Raw genomic sequence first — 16,358 nt, 5'->3', positions numbered from 1 at the left:
GCTGGGCAGAGGAAACGTTTCAAGGACACCCTCAAAGCCTCCTTGATAAAGTGCAACATCCCCACTGACACTGGAGAGTCATTGGCCCAAGACTGCCCTCAGTGGAGGAAGAGGCTCCGGGAGGGCGCGGAGCACCTCAAGTCTTGTCGCCGAGAGCATGCAGAAACGAAACTCAGTCAGCATAAGAACATAAGAAATAGGACTAGCAGTCGGTCATTTGGCCCCTCGAGCCTGCTCCGCCATTTAATAAGATCATGGCTGATCTGATCCTGGACTCAGTTCCACTTCCCTGCCCGCTCCCCATAACACTTTATTCCCTTAATGCTCAAAAATCTGTCTATCTCCACCTTAAATATATTCAATGACCCAGCCTCCACAGCTCTCTGGGGCAGAGAATTCCACAGATTTACAACCCTCAGAAGAAATTCCTCCTCATCTTAGTTTTAAATGGGCGACCCCTTAATCTGAGACTAGTCTCCCCTATGAGTGGAAATATCCTCTCTGCATCCAACTTGTCCAGCCCTCTCAATGGCCCAGACATTCCGGCCTCCCCGGGTCCGTACGGAGTTTCTACGGACCCGGAAAAATACCGGAAAACCCAGTTTTCAGCACACAATGCGCATGCGCTGAAAACCGGCTTTTCCGATCCGCCAAGCTCCAGCTTGACAGATCCTCCACATCTCGGGAGCGAGGACATTTGCAAGAGCAAGATTGCGGTATTTACCCATATCTTGCCCGGCAAATGTCCTCAAAACTCTTGCGCCGGATAAAAGCAGGCGTACAGCCTATTGTTACAGGTGTAAGAGTCTTAAAACACACTTAAAACAGAAAAAATTAAATTAAAAATACACATTTTATTTTTAGAAACCCTGTCCACTACGTTAAATTTATTTTGAACCATAATTAAAAAAACTTTGTAAAAACTCGGAAATATTTTTTTTCTCCAAGATATTTATTAACTTTAATTTCAATTAATTTTAATTATGTGAGGTGTGTTTTTTATTTTTTAATTGGTGTTATTGTGTTTGTTTTTTTCTCAATTAATAGCAACGAGAACTCATAGATATAGAGTTCTCATTGCTATTGAGAATACTGTACCTGATTGGTTGAACAGTCACACGTGACTGCACCTTCTGCATCCGAGCCTCAAGGCCAACATTCCATTTGCCTTCCTAATTACTTGCTGTACCTGCATGCTAACTTTTTGTATTTCATGTGCAAGGACCCCAGATCCCTCTGTACCGCAGTATTTTGTAATCTCTCTCAATTTAAATAATAATTTGTTTTTATTTTTCCTACCAAACCTCACATTTTCCCACATTGTACTCCATCTGCCAAATTTTTGCCCACTTAGCCTGTCTATATCCCTTTGCAGATTCTTTGTGTCCTCCTCACAACTTGCTTTCCCACCTATATCTTTATATCATCAGCAAATTTGGCTACATTACATTCAGTTCCTTTATCCAAGTCATTAATAGATTGTAAATAGTTGAGGCCCCAGCACTGATCTTAGTGGCAACCCACTAGCTACAGTTCGCCAACTTGAAAATAACTCATTTATCCCGACTCTTTTTTCTGTTAGTTAGCCAATCCTCTATACATGCTAATATATTACCTCCAACCCTGTGAGCTCTTATCTTGTGCAGTAACCTTTTATGTGGCACATTATAGAAAGCTTCTGGAAGTCCAAATACAGTACATCTACTAGTTCCCCTTTGTCCACTTAAAAACTCTCCCCAAGTCACTTGCAATGGCACTTTCAAATTCTCAACAGTCTAGCCTTTGGCCTCCCATTCACCATGACTTTCTGCAGCTACCGATCTGCTCAGTTACACCCTCACTTCCACCTTTGATACCCTAGTCCTCATTAAAACCATTACTGTTTCTCACATTGCTCATTCTCTCGGTACGGTCATCATCTCTGGTCCCTCAAGTCCAAGGGACACAGACTTGAAGTTTATGGCAGACAACTGGTTTAAGATCAACCTGGAATGAAAAGATAACCCCCGACCTCCCCCCTCCTCCCACTGGGCTTCCCTTCTCCTCTACAAACCATCTGAAACCCCCCCTCCCTTGCCTCCTCCACTCTCACCTCCAACAACAAATCAGCAATGGCAGGCCTTCAAGGTGGAGATACTTTGGGTACAAATCAAGCATATTCCCAGAAGAAGGAAAAATTGGACATCCAAAGGTAGAGCTTCCTGGATGACGAAGGAAAGAGGTTCATTAAAACAGAAAAACGAGGTTCATGACAAATGTCAGGTACAGATTTCAGTCGAAAAAAAGGCAGAATACAGTGCAGGGAGAAATTGAAAAACGATGTAATAACTGCAAAGGGGAGTTTATGAGAAAAAATTAGTGGGTAACATAAAAGGGAACCAAAAAATCTTTAAGAAACATATAACAAGTAAGAGGATTGTTCAAGGAATGGTGGTGCTGATTAGGAACAGAAAAGGTAATCATCTTGTGGAGGCAGTGGGGCTGACTAAATTAATGAGTGAGCACTTTGTATCTGTCTTCACCATTGAAGAGGATGAAGTTAATGTCGCAGTAGAGGAAGGGGGAGTAGAGATATTGGGTAGGATAAAAATAGATAGAAAGGAGGTGCCAAATAGGTTGGCATCACTCCAAGTTAAGAAGTCACCCATCCAGATGGAATGCGTCCTAGGTTGCTAACAGAAGCTAGGGTGGAGACAGCAGGGACTCTGGCCACAATCTTTCAATCTCCATGGATATGGGATTGGAGCTAGGGAACTGGAGGATTGCAAATGTTACAGCCCTGTTTTAAAAAGGAGAGAAGGATAAGTGATCTTATCGAAATGTATAAGATTATGAGGGAGCTTGACAAGGTGGATGCAGAGAGGATGTTTCCATTGATGGCGGAGACTAGAACTAGGGGGCATAACTAGGGGTCCCTTAGAATAAAGGACCGCCCATTTAAAACTGAGACGAGGAGAAATTTCTTCTCTCAAAGTGTTGTAAATCTGTGGAAACTGGGACATTGAATAAATTTAAGACAGAAATGGACAGTTTCTTGAACAATAGGGAAATAAGGGGTTATGGAGAGCGGGCAGGGAAGTGTAGCTGATTCCATGATCAGATCAGCCATGATCGTATTAAATGGTGCAGCAGGCTCGAGGGGCCGTATGGCCTTCTCCTGCTCCTATTTCTTATGTTCTTATAAACCTGGTAAGTAATGTCAGTCTAATGTCAGTGGTGGGTAAACTACGAGACCCCAAAATTAAGGACAAAATTAATTCACACTTGGAGAAGCATGGGTTAATAAGAGACAGCCAGTGTGGATTTGTTAAAGGCAAATTGTGTCTGCCTAACCTGATTTGAATTCTTTGATGAAGTAGTAGAGAGGTTTAATGAAGATAGTGCAGTAGATATTGTACCTATGAGAAAACACCATCAACGGCAGGCGGGGATAAAAGCAGGACCCAGCACGGCGCCAGCCTGCGAGAAAACACCATCAGTTAGATCGCGAGCCATCACAGGTGGGTGACGGAATCGAGGAGGGCAACTGGATCGATGTCATCAGAGTCCAGGTAGCCGATTGGAACGTGGACAAGACCAGTGGCGGGGTCGTGACCCAGGTGCTGGAGGAGCAGCGAGACCCAGAGATAGAGACCGGCAAGGAGCTGTGATCGGAGGTGGCGTGGAGCAGAGGTTGGGACCGGCAATCGGAAGCGGCGAGCAGCGGAGGAACAACAAAGTCGGGGCCCAGGAGCGGAGCGGGGTCGGGACCCACGAACGAGCTGGAGCCCAGCAGCGAGGTCAAGACCCAGGAGTGGTGCAGCGTGTACCAGCAACGGGGTTGGGGCACAGGAAAGGTGCAGCATGGACCAGCATCGAGGCCGTGAGGCCCACACTGTGACCTATGAATCCCAGGGACAGTAGGAGTATGTGTGTATACTAGGCCCATGCAGCGGAACTTGGTCTCCAGACGTCTTGGATCTCCTTGTCACTGGATCAAGACCTGGCTCTGTCAAGCCCGTGTGGTGGCTGGTGTGCAACGGCTATCCCACTTTAAAAGTATTCACGCACGGGCATCTTTCATCCTTCAAAATAAAGTTTGGCATAGAAACACCAGAGAACTCAGTTTTTGGTGTGGGTCATCATCGACCCTAAGGGACTGCCTAATACTATTTGATAAAGAACCACATAACAGACTTAATCAGAAAATAGAAGCACACGGTATTAAAGGGATGGTGGTAACTTGGGTATGTAATTGGCTAAGGGATAGGAGGCAGAGTAATGGTGAATAGATATTTTTCTGACTTGAGAGAAGTAAGCAGTGGGGTTCCCAGAGATCGGTATTCGGACCAGTGCTTTTCTTGTTAAATATAAATGACCTGGACTTGGGTATAGGGACTACAACTCTGAAGTTTGAAGATGTACAAAACTTGGCAACATCGTAAATAGTGAGCAGGGCAGTTGCAGACTTCAGGAAGACATAAAGAGACTGGTGAAACGGGCAGGTACAAGGCAGATGCAACTTAATGTGGATAAGTGCAAGGTGCTGCATTTTGGGAGGAACAACATGGAGAGGCAGTATAATCTAAATGGTGCTATTTTGAGGTGAGAGCATCAGCAGAGAGACCTGGGGGTGTATATTCACAAATCTTTGAAGGTGCAGGGCAAGTTGATAAAGTGGTTAATATAGCATATGGGATACTTGACCTTGTAAATACAAGCATTCAATGCAAAAACAAGGAAGTTATGCTAAACCTTTACAAACCATCAGTTAGGCCTCAGCTGGAACATTGTGTACAATTCTGTGCACCACACTTTTAGACGGATGTCAAGGCTTCGAAGAGGATACAAAGGAGGTTTACCAGGTTGATACCAGAGATGAGGGACTTCAGTGATGAGGACAGATTGGAGAAGTTGAATTTGTTCTCCTTAGAGTAGAGAAGGTTAAGGGGAGATCTAATAGAGTTACTCAAAGTTATGATGGATTTTGATAGAACAAGTTAGGAAAAAAACTGCTTCCTCTAGCAATTGGGTCAGTGATCAGAGGGCATAGATCTAATATAATTGGTAACATAACAAGAGGGGAAATGAGGAGAATGTTTTTCACAGAGGGATGTTAAGATCTGGAACGCACTACCTGGAAGGATGGTGGAAGCAGAATCCATAGTGACTTTCAAAAGGCAATTGGACAGGTCCCTGAAGAGAACTCATTTGCAGGGTTATGGGGAGAACGGTGGAGTGTGTTATTGGAAAGCTCTTTAAAAGAATCGGCACAGGCAAGACAGGCCAAGACTCTATGGGGGAGGAATTCGGTTGCGCCTCAGGTGGGGCGGTAATCCAGGCGGATCAGTAATTTAGCGCCTTGAAAAAGTTTGCGCTTTCCGTTGAGAAGTTTGTTGGAATTGGGCGAAGAGCTGAATGTGGTGCAAATTCAGCCGTTACACACTTGACCTGGGGGGCGCGAATGAAAATTCCGGCACTAAATTGAACCGACCCATTGCGCATGCGCCGAACTCCGATTCAGATCCCGGGAAAAGTCGAGTCTTAAAGGCACATTAGTGCGTAAGTTAGCGCATGAGCAGCTCCAGCTCCACAGTGTCTTCAGAGCGTGAAAATGGAGGAGCAAGGAGGAAGCAAGCTATCTCCCTGCTTCTCGCCCACCGTCCTTGATGCCTTGCTAGAGGCAGTGGAGAGTCGCTGGAATGTCCTCTGGAGGGGGATGAAGGCCACCACCTAGGGTTTTAACAGGGCTGTGGAGGGAGGTGGCACAGCACGTTGCAGCCTGGAACACAGTGGCCACAACAGCGACGCAATGTCACAATAAATTCAACGGCCTTACTCGGGTCATCAGGGTGAGTACCCTTTAATTCACCTTCCAACGCCTTCAAGTGAACCTCACTGTCTCACACAATGTAAAGACATTGCAGTGCCAACCCCTTCTCTATGTTTACCAGGCCATGCTCCTCCTTGCTGAAGCTAGTCTGAGAACTCTCCATTGTCTCACCAGTCATGCCCTGCCCATCCAAGCGTCTCTCACCTTCTCGCTCCTTACTCAGCCTGAGCCCACCTAGCAGCATCTTTCAACTCTTCATATGCGGTCACAGGCCTAAGCCTCATACTTACTGGTAGTTGCTTGTGCCCCAGACCCACCGGTCACACATCCACTGTGCGATGTCACACAGGATGAAATGCAGATATGCTCACTTCGGTATATTACTCGCAATACCCTACTGCAGACACATGTGGTACACCAGCACCTACACAGCCACTAACAACCTTTTGTGTTGGTCATTGCAGGTCACAATATGCGTGTGTTCCAATGTCAGAGAAAGGGCCAGGATCTGACTGACGAGGAGGAGCGAATGTCTGCCCTCATGAGCGCTGCAGTCGTGGCGGTGGAGGGCAGAGAGGCAGAGCCCCCGCTCGGCAGTGTCGGTATGTAAATGCGATGGCCGTTTTGTGTGAGTACCCTTAGCCTTGAGGCCACATGGCTTACAACATGTTGCAACCAAAATAACAAGCACCCCTCCTTCTTGTCTTCTTGCCCCCTCCCCAGCTGATAACCACACTTCTGTTGCTTTGTGCTTGAGCTCAGATGATGAGCGCCAGCCTGCCCATGAGCCGACGTATTATTACGACGGGGAAGAAGAGGAGGAGGTGGAGAGCAGTGTGCCGCGACAGCACGAGACGTCCTCTTTGGCGAGAACGGAGTCCACCTCAGTGGAAGAGGCCATCTTCCCGGGGTTAATTGAACCGGAGGCTCCAGGCCCCAGTGGCCTGCAGCAACGTCCAGGGCGAGGGGAAGCTCAGGGACTAGCTCTCTGGAGATAAGTCAGCCCATGAGTTATGCTCACAGACCGGCAGATGAGGACCTGGACTTGGAGGCTCTGTCCTGGGAGTCAATGCAGATACACTGCGAGCCAATGGGTGCTTTGGCAAGGATCCCGCAGAGGGTGGATGCACTTGCTTTATATGTGGAGGAGGCTGCCTCAATCTTTGCATTTGCACCTCGGGGGCTGATCGAGCCCATCCTTCGTATATTCCAATGGATGATGGAGGCCACATGACCATGGGGGTCCCAGCCATAATGGCGGAGGCCATTGTGACACAGCAGTAGCCATTGAGCGGCAGGACGAGACTACACAAATCCTGCATTCTGCCAGGCTGTCAGTGCGTGGTGCCATCATTGCGCTGTGTGCTATGTTGCAGGGTCAAATTGATGCCACGCAAGCACGGACTGCTGCCATTGTATCTGGGGCCCCATCAGTCCATCAGGAAGCTAACAGTGCTGAAGTAGGCCAGCAATCTGCACCCTACCAGATTGCTCCGGATGCCGAGGCTCTGCCCCGGGGAAGTGGCAGCCAGTCGGTCGAGATGGAACGTGATATCCTTCTCTCAGGACGACATCATTCAGGCTCCCACCACTGCCATTCCACCTTCGAATCTGCCGCGGTCTGCACCCCAGCCATCAGAGACTGCTGCTGCCCATTCTCAGGCGATGCTGTCAATAGCCGGGCTTTCCAGGCCCAGAGCTGGTCCAGGGAGTCGTGCTCGGCCATCTGTCCGGTCTCCCTCAGACACACAGCAGCCCTCAAGCGGCTTTGCTGCAGGCACTGAGGACCCATTGAGGAGGCGCAGTAGGCGAGGGAGGGGAGCAAGGCAGAGGGGTGGGAAATGCCTATGTAAGACCCACTGATGAAAGATGTCCCCATGGGTCCTTTGTACAAATACTGTAAATATTATTCATCTGTTATATTATTTGAAGGGATGGGTGCCCCATTTTGTTTTCTTTGAGGGACATGGTGTTTTTGGGGTTGTTTGAGGGATGTTTTTCAAATAAAATGTGACGTTGACCATTCCTTCAGCCTGGTGTATGACTGTTGACTTGTTATGGAGAGGTGACATTATTGTGGCACAATACACGCTCATTACTAGCTGCAGCCCTCAGATCACACCATTTAAGCGAAGTGCTCCCTTATCAGCCACCGCCCAATAGCCCTGCCGCCACCAACATTGGCACGCTGTCTCCTCCGCGGATGCTGCATGTTGCGAGACATTCGGGACATCAGCAGGCTTCTGGTCCTCTTCCTCCTCCTCCCCCTCATCCTCCTTAGGTGGGCCCGTGATCCCCACTGGCAAGGCCTGGGCCCTCATAATGGCCAAATTGTGAAGCATGCAGCACACCACAATGAATAGCGAGACCTGTTGAGGGGAGTATTGAAGGCTGCCTCCAGAGCGGTCCAGGCATCGGAATCGCTGCTTCAGCAGCTCTATTGTTTGGTCTGTGATGTTATGGATGGTGGCATGGCTCTCATTGTAGCGTTCCTCTGGCTCTGTGTTGGGGTTGCGGAGGGGGGTTCATTAGCCAGGTGGGCATGTCGTACCCCTTGTCCTGAGCAGCCAGCCTCGGCCTTGCCTTGGTGGCTGAGACAGTCGAGGCACAGTGCTGTTCCGCAGGATAAAGGCATCATGTGCGGTTCCAGGATAGTGAGCATTAACTGCGAGGATGTGCTGCGCGTGTCCCCTGATGAAGTCTGGAAGGAGCCGGAGGCATCGAAGGCGAGTGCCACTGCGACAGCCAGCGCAGTCCTGTTGCCGATCTTAGGCTGCAGGAAATGGCATATCTCTGTATCTACCTCTTTTCGGAAGTGCAGCCTTCTGACACACTGCTCCTCGGACAGGTCCAGGTATGAGTGTTGTCGCCGGTAAAGCCTTGGGGGGTAGGCCTCCTGACCCAATGTCGAGGGGTTCTCCTCCTTCGGCTGCCGACATGGCCAACAGCACTTCTCTGTCGAAGCCACCTTGCTCCATAGCAATGCACCCACAAAAGTTTAACAAGTTATTTTTTCTCAAGCTGAACTGTTATGTCTGTCTGCTGCTGCAAACTCGGAGACTCACGCACCGTGCTCTGTGTGAACGCTGCACTGACTGGGACCTTCGAGGGAAGCGCTGCCTCATCTCTTTAAATAGCCACCATTGAACGGCTCTGCAAGCCTGCACTGACTGTGTTTACAGAGGTTGTTATTAGCAGTCGCTAAATGAGGTGGCCTAATTTACCGACCGGGCGCAAGCGTGGGCATTGCAACGGGACTGATGTGAGAATCGCACTGATCGCCAGCAGCCAGGCGCTAATGGTTTACGCCCAGTGAGCCTCCAATGAATTTTCCATCGGGGCGCTAAAAGCTGTGTGCCCTGTCGATAACCTCTTACACCCCCATTAATGCCCCTCCTGGCCACTAACTGAGGCGTTAGACAACCGAAAATCCAACTCTTTGATTCTAACAAGTGCAAGGAGTTCATGGACTTCTTTATCACCAAGATTGAGACCATCCATTCAGCTGCATCTGCCGCTTCTTTTCCTTCCCCACGCCTACCGGGCCAAACTTCCCCGAAACTTCCTCCCTGACCTAGCCCTAAACTTTCTCTTGTTTCTGTCCTATCGCCCCTCATGCCCTCTCCGAGCTCACCTTGCGCATGAGACCCACCTCCTGTTCCCTCAATGATTGGCACCAAACTGCTGACCACCAAATTTCCCTTCCCGGCCCCTAGATCAGCTGATAACATTAATGGTTGCCCCTCCTCAGGTACTGTCCCCCTCCCCTTCAAATCTGCCATCAATACCCCTCTCCTAAAAAAACACCATTGATCCCTCTGTCCTTGCAATCTACGCCCCATTTCCAACCTCCTTTTCCTCTCCAAGGTGCTTGAACATATTGCAGCCTCCCAAATCTGTGCCCACCTTTCCTGCAATTCCATGTTTGAACCCCTCCAATCAGGTTTCTGCCCTACCACCCACAGAAACAGCCCTTATCAAAGTCACAAGTGGCATCCTACATGACCATCATAAACTATCTCTCCTCGTTGTTCTCTACCTGTCTGCAGCCTTTGACACAGTTGACCACTTCATCTTACTCCAACACTTCTCCTCCATCATCCAGCTGGGTGGGGCTGCCCTTGGTGCACTCCCGGACCTCACTCTCACTCCCCCTCCCCACTCCCGCCTATATCCAGGCGTAGCCAGAGAATCACCTGCAATGGCTTCTCTTCCTGCTCTGTTACCTCTGGAATTCCTCAACGATCTATTCTTGGCCCCTGTTACTTCTCATTTACATGTTGCCCCTCGCTGACATCATTTCAAAGCACAGACAACACCCAGCTCTATCTCACCAAACCCTGTCTCTGATTTATCACGCTACTAGTCAGACATTCAGTTCTCGATGAGCAGAAATTTCATCCAACTAAATATTGTCTTTGGACCCCGCCATCAACTCCGTTCCCTAGCCACTGACACCATTCCTCCCCCTAGTCACTGTCCAAGGCTGAACCAGACCATTCATAACCTTGGCATCTTATTTCACCCAGAGGTGAGCTTCTGACCACATATTTGCTCCATCACCAGGACCACCTACTTCCACCTCCATAACATTGCCTTTCTCCGTCCCTGCCTCAGCTCATCTGCTGCTGAAACATAGAAACAAAGAAAATAGGTGCAGGAATAGGCCTTTCGGCCCTTCGAGCCGGCACCACCATTCAATAAGATCATGGCTGATCATTCACCTCAGTACCCCTTTCCTGCTTTCTCTCCATACCCCTTGATCCCTTTAGCTGTAAGGGGCATATCGAACTCCCTCTTGATTATATCCAATGAACTGGCCTCAACAACTCTCTGCGGTAGGGAATTCCATAGGTTAACAACTCTCTGAGTGAAGAAGTTTCTCCTCATCTCAGTCCCTTATCCTTAGACTATGACCCCTGGTTCTGGATTTGCCCAACATCGGGAACATTCTTCCTGCATCTAACCTGTCCAGTCCCGTCAGAATTTTATATGTTTCTACGAGATCTCCTCTCATCCATCTAAACTCCAGTGAATACAGGCCCAGTCGATCCAGTCTCTCCTCATATGTCAGTCCTGCCATCCCGGGAATCAGTCTGGTGAACCTTCGCTGCACTCCCTCAATAGCAAGAACGTCTTTCCTCAGATTCAGAGACCAAAACTGAACACAATATTCCAGGTGAGGCCTCACTAAGGCCCTGTACAACTGCAGTAAGACTCCCTGCTCCTATACTCAAATCCCCTAGCTATGAAGTCCAACATACCATTTGCCTTCTTCACCGCCTGCTGTACCTGCATGCCAACTTTCAATGACTGATGTACCATGACACCGAGGTCTCATTGCACCTCCCCTTTTCCTAATCCGCCGCCATTCAGATAATATTTTCCTTCGTGTTTTTGCCACCAAAGTGGATCACCTCACATTTATTCACATTATACTGCATCTGCCACATGTTTGCCCACTCACCTAACCTGTCCAAGTCCTCCTCACAGCTCACACCGCCACCCAGCTTAGTGTCATCTGCAAACTTGGAGATATTGCACTCAATTCCCTCATCCAAATCATTAATATATATTGTAAATAGCTGGGATCCCAGCACTGAGCCCTACAGTACCCTACTAGTCACTGCCTGCTATTCTGAAAAGGACCCGTTTATCCCGACTCTCTGCTTCCTGTCTGCCAACCAGTTCTCTATCCACATCAGTACATTACCCCTAATACCATGTGCTTTAATTTTGCACACCAGTCTCTTGTGTGGGACCTTGTCAAAAGCCTTCTGAAATTCCAAATACACCACATCCACTGGTTCTCCCTTGTCCACTCTACTCGTTACATCCTCAAAAAATTGTAGAAGATTTGTCAAGCATGATTTCCCTTTCATAAATCCATGTTGACTTGGACCGATCCTGTCACTGCTTTCCAAATGTGCTGCTATTTCATATTTAATAATTGATTCCAACATTTTTCCCACTACTGATGTCAGGCTAACCGGTCCCACTCCTTTCTTAAAAAGTGGTGTTACATTAGCTGCCCTCCAGTCCATAGAAACCAATCCAGAGTCGATAGACTGTTTCAAAATGATCACCAATGCATCCACTATTTCTAGGGCTATTTCCTTAAGTACTCTGGGATACAGACTGTCAGGCCCCAGAGATTTATCGGCCTTCAATCCCATCAATTTCCCTAACACAATTTCCTGACTAATAAGATTTCCTTCGGTTCCTCCTTCTCACTAGACCCTCGGTCCCCTAGTATTTCCAGAAGGTTATTTGTGTCTTCCTTCTTGAAGACAGAACCAAAGTAGTTGTTTAACTGGTCCGCCATTTCTTTGTTCCCCATTATAAATTCACTTGAATCTGACTGCAAGGGACCTACGTATGTTTTCACTAATCTTTTTCTCTTCACATATCTATAGAAGCTTTTGCAGTCGATTTTTATGTTCCCAGCAAGCTTCCTCTCATACTCTATTTCCCCCTCCTAATTAAACCCTTTGTCCAACCGTTAGCCCAATCAATATGTAGATTAAAGTCACCCATGATAATTGCTGCATCTTTATTGCACACATCCCTAATTTCTTGTTTGATACTGTCCCCAACTGCACTACTACTGTTTGGTGGTCTGTACACATCTCCCACTATCGTTTTCTGCCCTTTGGTATTCCGTAGCTCCACCCATACAGATTCCACATCATCCAAGCTAATGTCCTTCCTTACTATTGCATTAATTTCCTCTTTAACCAGCAACACCACCCCACCTCCTTTTCCTTTCTGTCTATCCTAAATGTAGAACGTTGAATACCCCTGGATGTTGAGTTCCCAGCCTTGGTCACCCTGCAGCCATATCTCCATGATGCCAATTACATCATACCCGTTAACTGCTATCTGCGCAGTTAATTCGTCCACCTTATTCCGAATACTCCTCGCATTGAGGCACAGAGCCTTCAGGCTTATCTTTTTAACACACTTTGCCCCTTTAGAATTTTGCTGTAATGTGGCCCTTTTTGCTTTTATCCATGACTTTATTGGGCCCAAGTTTCCACATGATTCGCGCCTGATTTTTAGGAGCAACTGGTGGAGAACGGACTATTTTAGAAATCGTAATTTTCCACATTTTTTTTTCTGCAGTTCTAGTCAGGTAGAACAGTTCTACTTTAGAACAGAATTTTTTCTTCAAAAGGGGGCGTGTCCGGCCACTGACGCCTGATTTGAAAGTTTCCACAGTGAAAATGTACTCCAAACTAAAGTAGAATGGAGCCAGTGAAGATTTTTGTAGAACTGAAAAAACCTGTTCTACACATTAAAAAAACAGGCGCAGGTTACAAATTAGGCGTCCAGAACAAGGTGGGGGGGGGGGAAGGGAACTCATTAAATTCGACAATGAAACCTTATTTATACTTCTACAAATATTATACAAATAAATCCAACCTGAATAAACATTTATAAGCCAAGAAAATATTAAATAAACCATCTTCCTACCTGTGTGAAAGTGCTTCAGCCAGGAAGAATTCTGCAGCTGTTCGTGTCGCTGAGCGGGAGGGAGGGGGAGGGAGAGAGAGGGAGGGGGAGGGAGGGAGCGAGAGGGAGGGGGAGGGAGGGAGAGAGAGGGAGGGGGAGGGGGGGGGAGAGAGGGAGGGGGAGGGGGAGGGGGGGAGAGAGAGGGAAAGGGAGAGAGAGATGGAGGGAGGGAGAGAGAGGGAAAGGGAGAGAGAGATGGAGGGAGGGAGAGAGAGGGAGGGGGGGAGAGAGGGAGGGGGAGGGAGGGAGAGAGGGAGGGGGAGAGAGAGGGAAAGGGAGGGAGAGGGAGATGGAGGGAGGGAGGGGGAGGGAGAGAGAGAGAGAGGGGGAGGGAGGGGGAGAGAGGGAGGGAGGAAGAGAGAGGGAGGGGGAGAGAGGGAGGGAGAGGAAGGGAGGGGGAGGGAGGGAGGGAGAGGGAGGGGGAGGGAGAGAGAGGGGGGGAGGAGGAGTGGGAGTCGGCAGGAAGCAGGAGCTGGCCATGGGAGGAGCCTTATTCACGCAGCCCCAGTGAGGCCATTGGGCCAGGGCTAGGGGCTGCGTGCTTCGGGCCCCTCCCACACAGTTCGGCGCCTGGAGCTACTGCACTTGCATGCCGACTGTAGCGCGTATGTGCAGAGGTCCCGGCACTGTTTTCAGTGCCGGGACCTGGCTCCGCCCCCCCCCACAGCTCGTGTTGGCTGCGCCGAGGGCCAGAGGACCTATAAGTAGGTGGAGAATACCGAGGATTTTTTTAGGCGCCGTTTTAGGCGCGAAAAACGGGCGCCCAGCTCGGAGGGGCCCCCGTTTTGTTTCTTGTGGAAACTTGGGCCCATTACCTCGAGACTTGACTCTTCTAATGCTCCCCTGTGACCCTCCAGTCTTCCTCCTTCCATAAACTTGAACTCATCCAAAACTCTGCTGCCCATACCCTAACTCGCACTAACTCTCATTCATCCACCACCCTGTTCTGGCTCGCGGTCCAGCCATACCTTGATTTTAAAATTCTCATCTTTGTTTTCAAATATCTCCATGGCCTCGCCTCTCCCTATCTCCGTAACCTCTTCCAGCCCTATAAATAACCCTTTGAGATCTCTGTGCTCCTCCACCTCTTGGGCATTCCCAACTTTAATCGCTCCACCACTGGTGACTATGTCTTCTGCTATCTGGGCCCTAGGCTCTGGAATTACCTCCCTGAGCCTCTCCTTCTTTAACACACTCCTTAAAACCTCTCCCTTCACCTGTCCTAATATGTGGCTTGTTGTCAAATTTTGGTTCATAACATTCCTGCGAAGCGCCTCGGGATGTTTTGCTAAATTAAAAGGTGCTATATAAATACAAGTTGCTGTTGTTTCAATGAGAGAAGAGGGGATCACAGCTAGACTGCATTACAGTATCTGTCCACAAAGTAGATGTGTCAGCAGGTTATAGATTAGCTGTGTGTGTATGTGATTGTAATGTAGCACGATTACAATAGCATCCAGTACATGTCTGGGGCGGGGGACAAATTTACCAGCAACCTTTCCTGAGACTCTGATAATGTAAAGTGATGTCATTACTTAACCACTGAAAGCTGTAAATAATGGGCGTGTTAGCTGCCAAAATTAAAAATGTGTAACTCTCCCGATTTCAAATGGTTCATGATTCAGTGAGTTCAGCTTTGCCAGGGAGAGGTAAATATTTGTCCGGGCACCTTCATTGATCACCATCCAGTTCCCCAAACAGAAGGGCAGTTTGATTGCGGATAAGGATGGGCAGTAAATGGCTCAAAGTCCAACAGTCTTATTCCTCCATTCAGGCTTTGACAGATTACCCTCACTGAAATGTAATTAATTTATATCCTTCCCACCCACAGTTTAAATATTTCCCAATGCTGACCAACAGTTCAAGTTAACAATTGTTTTTCATTGCAATCTGGGCAAGGTCCCTTTTACATTATTACAAATTGCATTTTTTTAGTCAACTTTTCTTTTCCTATACTAAAGCCAGTTATATCGTGCCAAGGAATTACAGCATATTGATTAAGAAATCATTCCTGAACACCCTGAAATAAACTTCTACTTTTTCACCAATTGTTTTCATATCTCGGTCTTATTTTTGGATGATTACAGTCTCCTACAATTATAATTCTATTGTTATTATACCTCTGCAATGTGACTACAGATTTCAAACTCAATTCACATACATAAATTTAAAGTTTTATAGACTTCTTAACACAATAATGTTCGAACTTAAGAACATAAGAAATAGGAGCAGGAGTAGGCCATATGGCCCCTCGAGCCTGCTCCGCCATTTGGCTGATCGGATCATGGACTCACCTCCACTTCTCCGCCCGCTCCCCATAAACCCTTATCCCCTTGTTGAACTATTATTTGTGCTCCTACCTTTAATCTTTTTATCTTCTTTTCTGTGGACCATTATATCAGCAGCAACAGCCGTAATCACAAGGCCTGCAAACACCCAGAAAATTACCAGCCAGACGTTGACTTTAGGGAAAAACTCATCTAAGGTAAAAAAAAAACAGAATCAGTATCGGATTTGAGGAGCCCAATACTGTACAACCATCACTAGGTTCTCATTCCAAATATTATTCATAGGTCTTCATCAATCCTCAGCAGCAATCTCTGGTGCTGACTTCCATCCGAATTATATTGGTAAATAACATCAGTGATAACAAAGACTTACATTATTATAAATATAAAATACTGCGGATGCTTGAAATCTGAAATAAAAACAGAAAATGCTGTAAATACTCAGCAGGTCAGGTAGCTTCTGTGGAGAGAGAAACATTGTATTAATGTAGTGCCTTTAACAAGAGAAATACTTTCCAAGGCACTATATTAACACTATTTCTCTCTTAATGCGTGTGGTGTGAGGACAAACTAGTTAAATGAGGAAAGGTGACCAAAAGCTTTGTCACATTTGTGAGTTTTGAGTTTTAAGGAGGATCTGAAAATGAGAAGATGGAGGTGGAGAGGTAGAAGGGTTTGGAGAGGGAATTCCAGAAATGGGCCCTAGGTGGCTGAAGGCACTGCACCTAATGATGGGTCAAAAG

General features: G+C 47.5%; 1 pseudogene; it reads right to left on the bottom strand.

Annotated features, from left to right (window-relative positions):
* The window catches only part of LOC139230340 (butyrophilin subfamily 1 member A1-like), a 49,717-nt pseudogene that overhangs the window by 11,155 nt on the left and 22,204 nt on the right, over positions 1-16,358 (bottom strand).

The sequence above is a fragment of the Pristiophorus japonicus genome, chromosome 19 (genome assembly GCF_044704955.1).
Source record: "Pristiophorus japonicus isolate sPriJap1 chromosome 19, sPriJap1.hap1, whole genome shotgun sequence".
In the NCBI taxonomy this organism is placed as follows: Eukaryota; Metazoa; Chordata; class Chondrichthyes; family Pristiophoridae; genus Pristiophorus; species Pristiophorus japonicus.
Note: the sequence above shows the minus strand (reverse complement) of the source record. Positions and strands in the feature narration are given on the sequence as shown.